At 60.2% G+C, this 6503-nt stretch overlaps 1 long non-coding RNA gene across 3 annotated transcripts in view; it reads left to right on the top strand.

The window, feature by feature from the left end:
• Positions 1-5438, top strand: part of LOC102478101 (uncharacterized) — a 7802-nt gene extending 2364 nt beyond the window's left edge. For 2 of the 3 annotated variants that reach the window (XR_334127.2, XR_334126.2), the window contains exons 2-4: positions 2996-3396; positions 4714-4927; positions 5148-5438. This is a non-coding gene — a long non-coding RNA (uncharacterized LOC102478101). The remainder of the gene's footprint in view (positions 1-2995; positions 3397-4713; positions 4928-5147) is intronic. The other variant, XR_001370164.2, reaches the window with a different exon arrangement.
• Positions 5439-6503: the final 1065 nt, after the last annotated feature.

Raw genomic sequence — 6503 nt, 5'->3', positions numbered from 1 at the left:
CCAGAGGGCGACAGGGGACAGGCTGTGCGGGAAACGGGGTCCGACGGAGGCAGCTCGGCATGGACTGCCAGGAGGAGGCTGCGAGAAGATGCAAGGGCAGCCCACAGGCTGGCCGACGGGAGCAGGAGGGGTGAACACAGCAAGAGGGGTGAGAGAGAGATTAAGGATCCAAATTAGCGGTGGTATGAAACTAATGGCTCCTGACTTAACATCTTTGCAAGTAATGAAAAAACATGAACTAGAAAGAAAAGACAGGCCAAATATTTACTGATGAAAGGCAAAATGAGAAAACATTTGAAGAGGACGCATCACGCGAGTGCCCGGAGGTGGTGACTCCCTGGAGATTAACCTTCTGGAGCCACAGAGTCAGCCATGGGGACAATGCCAAAGAGGGCAGACCCGTCATCCCCAGACCCCCCCAGGAAGCCGAGACCAGATAAGGAGCAGCAAGGCCGAGGCTGTAGCGTGGCCAGCCCTCATGGTGTGTCCCCAGCCTTAGTCCGTTTGCGTCACTAACAGACACCTGTGCCCGGGCTCCTGTGTCAGGAAGACACCGGCTCACTTACACACTCAGCTCCGGGGCCGGGAGTGCAAGGTCCCAGGCCCACAGCAGGGCTGGGGGAGCACAGGGGCCGGCCCGGCGCAGAGGTGGGGGAGGGCTGCTGACCGCCTTCCAACAGCCGGCCGACACGGGAACCGGCCCCTCTCAGGAGCACCGGGACGTGCGGGGTCCGGCCGGGCATCCTTACTCTGTGCACGGACCGCTGCCTCCAGGGGGCAGCACCACGAGGCCTCACTGGGCACCGCGGACACACTCCATGTCAAGTCCTATCTCTACGTCAGCACAGCTCAACACGTGAACTGGGGGACACGTTCACACCACGGCAACATGGGGACACATGCCACACCCCAAACCCTGAGGATGCCCGAGTCAGCATGGAAGCCCTCCACCCACGCCCAGGGCTGTTGGCACAGTGGAAATTCCTGAAGTGACACCCTGGAGGGGCCACAGGAGCCCCTTCCCATCGGCCAAACCTGCGGCAGCAAAGCCCAGGAGATGCCGAGGGGCTCCCATGAGGCCGAGAAGGCCCAGCCCGGCTCCCACGAGGTCTCAGAAGGCACGCACACTGCTCACAGCACCCACAACCCACACCCCCACCCCGCCCCTCCATAACAGCGTCGCCAGTTCTCGGACCATGGCCAGAGCTGCAAACTGAGCTCCAGCTGGTACTGAAGCGCTGGGTGGAGGGCTGCACCCACAGCCCCATTTCCTTAACTGCATGGCCAATCCATTCCACGGTGGGGGAAACTGAGGCTCACAGAGACTGAACAGCTTGCCCGTCCACACATGCACTGCAAGGTGAGGCAAGGTGGGCCCTGCAGGCTCTCAGGCCAGCAGCCAGCCAGGTGGCTCCTGCTGTTTCCCAGATCAACACAGCCCTGAAGGAGGATTTCAACAGATCATATACACCTGGGGCCAGGACAGCACTCCCCGAAGAGGTGGCCCAAAGCCTCAGGGATCTGGGGTGTGTGTTCAGAGCCCCTGAGGCGACTGCTTTGGAAAGGGCTTCGCCTCTGTACCTGTGCGGGTCTTCAGTTCAGGGGAGTGCCCCGAGGCTCGAAGGGCAGGCAGGGCTGCAGGAAGCTGCTCAGCAGGGCTGAGGGAGGGGAGAGCCCAGCCAGCCAGAGGCCCCGATATGGAGTCCCAGTCCAGAGAGGACGCCCTGTGGGCAGTCAGCCCTTCCCCGTGCCTCACAGCGCCCTGGGCCCTCTGCTGCAGATGCCCCCATGGGGGTCAGACCAGGGGCCCAAATCCACGAGTCCCTGGAGACACATGGAGATGCTGACCTCACACCAGACAGGGCCCGCCGCCACTCTGAGACGGCAAGTGCCCCGGCCCACCAACTCTTCAAGGCACACACAGGCTGCTGGGCCCCAAGGCAGACACTCCCACCCAGGGCCTCGAGCTGTGCAGCAGAAGCGCCCTTCACAGACCCACAGCCGGCACCCCGGGCAGCCCTGGCTTCTTCCCGGGGAGGGGCATACGAGGGTACGGACTGAGACCCCATGTAGGCCCAGCCCCACACTCCGGGGCCCAGCAGGGATAGCGAGAACGCCCAGCAACTGCACTGTCCCCTGGAGCGGGGGCTTGGACGTTCCAGGCTCTGGTTCCGCCATCCCACTGCCGGTGCGAGCTCTCGCTCCATCCCCAAACACAAGTTGGCAGCCACTCGGCAGCCACCAGGGCCACGGACAAGCTGCACTGGGAGCCTGTGACGTGCACTGGCAGATCACCAGTGACTTAATCAGCCCGAACAGCTGAGGACAGGGCGGAGAGCCATGGCCCACGGTCCGCTACTTCTTTTATTCCACCTTCAAGGAACAGCACGAGGGTCACAACCAGCAGGAGTAGAGAACAGATGCCCACGCCCACGCCGGGTCCTCGGCTTCCCCGTGGCAGAGGGGCCAGAGTGCCACGCACCCCCCACCACCCACCACCCACCTCCGGTCCCACGTACTCGAGCCTTGTCTTCTTCCTCTCCCCTTGAAAAGTCAGGCAGGGTGCATGTCGGGCTGAGCTGGGTGCTGGGGACGTGCCTGCGTCTGCCCGGGTATAAACAACTGACCGCCTGATGGTCAGGGGAGTTTAATTAGCTGGTGTTCTCCTGATAGAATCAGCCCGCACTGCCGGAACGTTTCACTCCAAATCAGCCCGAAAGGGGCCGACAAGGCGAGGCTGGCTTTATACACAGACTCCCCGCGGCTTCTGAAAAGACACAGCAGTGCAGACGCCACCTGGCCGCATTGCCCCTCCACGGCTGGGGGCGCAGGGGCAGGTGGAGAGCAGGAAGGGGGGGCCAGAGCCCTCCTTCGCCCACTCACAGCTCCTCCCAGACACTGGGTAAAAGGAGTAAACGGGTCCAGGCCCCACACTAGTCCCGGGGCGGGGCAGGCGCCCACAGGGCCGAGCTGGTCTGGGTTTCTTCCCTTGCAGAACACAGCCCTGCTGGACGCCAGCCTCCCACCTGCCTGGGAAATCGCGGCTCAGATTGAAACCTGGAGCCAGGGCCGGTGCCAACCAGCGCTCGCCCACGGCCTCCGCCTGGCCCAGCGTGGCAGGAGACAGTGGGCGGGACGAGGGACCACGTTTGTCCCGAAGTCCCCTTCAGGAACATCTGCAGTGAAGCAGATCTTGGGAAACAAGCCATCGGGGTTGATAGCCCACACCACCAGGACAAAAAGATGTTTAAAAACGTGGGCAGCGTAGCCAATGGGTCCTTGAAAAGAAATCAGAAATCTCCGAGGAATGTTCGGTGAGCAGAGGAGGAACAGGCGGGAGGCTGACTCATCCAAGGAGCAGACTGCGCCTTCAGAATCAGCAGCCAGAGGCCGGAGGTGAGCACTGTGCTCCTGCTGCAAGGCTAGTGGGATTCCCGTGCCCATGGCCCTGCACCCGGGCAGTTGAAAACCAAGGCAGTCACTTCTCAGTGCGTTTATCTCTGGCCTCCGGCACACGCTCCACGGCATGATTTAAGGGCGTGCCCATCTCACCACAACCTCCCCAGCATTGCAGGTTAGCATTATTTAAGGTTTTGCTAATGGCATGGAAAAACAGGGTGTCACGTGGTGAAAACTAAATGAGCTCATTACTAGTGAGGTTAATTTCCTTTCCCCACTCAAGAAAATAAAACTGTCCTGCACTGCTGTTTTCCCTTTCGGGTGGGGGCACTTTTCCCTTTGTGTTAAACCAGTTCATTCTCCAGCGTGTTGTCTGGATCCCCTGCTGGCCTGGAATTTAGGTCAGAGCTGCTGGGGTCTTTACTAATAGCTGTCCCTGTCACAGAGCTGGCATTGACATACTCGGTGGGCAAAGCAGAGGGCGGGGCAGAGGAGGCTCTCCCAGAGCACTCTCCACACGGGGAGGGAGCCTGGATGACACGTGAGCGGGGAACACCCGATCCCCGGTGTGTTCCACTCCTTCAGCTCCCTGCCACAACTCAGCCCCAAAGCAGATGGGCTAAGACGTCCTCAGGGAGGTCAGTGGGGCCCGAGGTCAGGCGGCTCAGCAAGGGCAATGTTCAAGCCAGGCGGTCGGCTCCCCCACCCCACCCTGTGCCAGCCTTTCCACGTCCAGACCCCTGGCCCCCCGCTAGCTGGCTGGTCAACATCCTTGTGTGTACTCACTCAGCCACCCTCCCAGTCCGGAGCCCTGGCCCCCTGGCTAGCTGGCTCATCAATGTCCTCATGTGTACTCACTCAGCCACCCTCCCTGTCCAGACCCCTGGCCCCCTGGCTAGCTGGCTCATCAATGTCCTCATGTGTACTCGCTCAGCCACCCTCCCTGTGCCCGCTGGGTGGGACGGCAGAGACATGGCCGCCATCCTCAGAAATACCCGAATGTGCTATTGGCTGGAGGAAAGCAGCCCATGGGTGCGGTGGGAGCTGCCAGTCTGCCCAGTGCCAACAAAACTGAGGGACAACCACAGGCAGATTCGCCCTTCGAACAATCGGGAACATGAGTGAGCCAGCTGCTAACGTGTGACCGCTCACGTGGCATGCTCGCTCCTAAGGCCGACCGCGGCTGGCCAGGCACGCGGCTGGCGGGGCTATGGGTGTACGGTAACGAGGGAGGTGTGTTCCCGGGGCCTCAGCAGAGTGCTTCTGGAGCCCTAAGAACATGTGCATGCCTTGACCCAGGAATTCTCCTTCCAGGAACCGATCCTGTCGGGGGAAGCGGAGGCGAGTCACGGAGCATTTATAACGGGACGGAAACCACCCGAACAGCTGACAGCACAGGAGGGACACCCACACGGGGCCAGTCGGGGACAATGAAGGCCCCGTGTGGCTGCATGCAAGAGTGATGCGGGTGACCTCAGGAGAGGGCGGGACACAGACTACCCACAAGCCTCATTCCGTCACACTGGGGGTGTGTCTTCTTCGAAAACTCATGGGAAACGTCCCAAAATGGAAAAGTAGTGTCTCTGGCTAGGAAGAATAGGTTACGGCTGCTATTCTTCCTAGCTTTATTTTTGTGTGTGTGCTTTTGCTACATTTTACAAAGAGAAAAAACCAAAACTTTTTATAATCCCAAAAAGTTTTTCTTAAGTTGCAAAGATTAACTGTGACTTGTGTTTGTGTTTGTCTAGGGGATTCATTCTGGAGCCCTATTGGCTATTCGGAGTCCCTTTTTAAACAGGGCATAAAGATCTCTGAACACAGAACCTCGAGCCTCCTCCTTCCTCCTGAAAGCAGACTTCGGCAATGCGACCTCAGACCACACTAAGTTCACCGCTCCCTCACCGCGGGCTCCGGCGGCGGCTCGCCAAGTGTTCCGTGTGCCACCACCTTGCCCAGCCCGCCCACCTCCTAGCCAGCTCACCCACCACAGGCTTCAAGAGTTTGTCTGTTTACACCCGAATAAAGTATTTTCAATTTATTCCAACTAAATTATACCTTGCTACATCCAACCTATCACTCTGCGTGCTGAGATACACTTAGATCCCAAGTCTGCCTATGAAACACACGCCATTCCTCCGGTTTCGCGTCACCCCCGGGTTTAATCACTCTGCCACCTGTGTCCCCCTTCAGCAGCGAGCAGGCAGAGGTGGAGGTGGAGCCTGTGGCGCATCCCCAGACACCTGCCCTCTGTGTGTCGTCTTCGTGTCACTCGGCGTCCGTGTGTCATACTCCCGGCCACGAGTGGCGAGTGAGCCCTTTCCGATGAGGATCCCCCGAGAGGCTGCCGTGGCCGTCTAAGCCTCGCTGCAGTGCCGGACCTCCACCCGCCCTTGCAGGACGTGGCCGCAGAGTTGCCTCAGGAGCACAGGCGTGCACACGACCCACTGGGTTTTCAAGCTGCCGGGGCCAGGATTCAAACCGTGGTCAACCACATGGGAGACAGGTCCCTTTAACCACTAGGCGCGGGCCGGACCACTGCACTTCGCCACACTTGTCCATACCTCACCCTTCTTTAGAAAACGAGGCCGCTCCGTGTCCCTGCCTCGCAGGCCTGTCTGCAGGACTGACATGGGTCTCAATGGCATCCTCGCGGGGACTCGAGCTCCGGCTCCTGCCCAGGGGAGGCCGCCCACGTCAGGACAGTAAAGAAAACCTTCTTCCCTTCCAATTCCACAAACTCGGAATTCTGAAATCAATTTGCAACTCACATGGAGGCGCTTTCCTGCCCTTGCCCCCGAGGCTCGGGGCTCAGCATACAGCAGAAGAGCCCTGGAAGGCCGCCTGGTGCCCCCCAAACAGCGCCCTCCGGAACCAGGACCAGCCTTCTCCTCACCCCTGCCAGCGCCCAACATGAGTGGCACACCTGGGGAGGGGACCTTTCTGGTCTCAGGAGCAAGCAATGAAGGCCCTGACATGACACTGCATGCTCGCCTACAGGGGAGCCCGTGCTAAGACACCCACGGCTTCCCTGCTGGCCCTCCCTGCAAAGGCTGGCGTGGCCTCTGTCTCCGGCTGTGGCTGCCCGCCCACTCTCGATGCCCTCC

Source organism: Tupaia chinensis, unplaced genomic scaffold (genome assembly GCF_000334495.1).
Source record: "Tupaia chinensis unplaced genomic scaffold, TupChi_1.0 Scaffold000159_1, whole genome shotgun sequence".
In the NCBI taxonomy this organism is placed as follows: Eukaryota; Metazoa; Chordata; class Mammalia; order Scandentia; family Tupaiidae; genus Tupaia; species Tupaia belangeri.
Note: the sequence above shows the minus strand (reverse complement) of the source record. Positions and strands in the feature narration are given on the sequence as shown.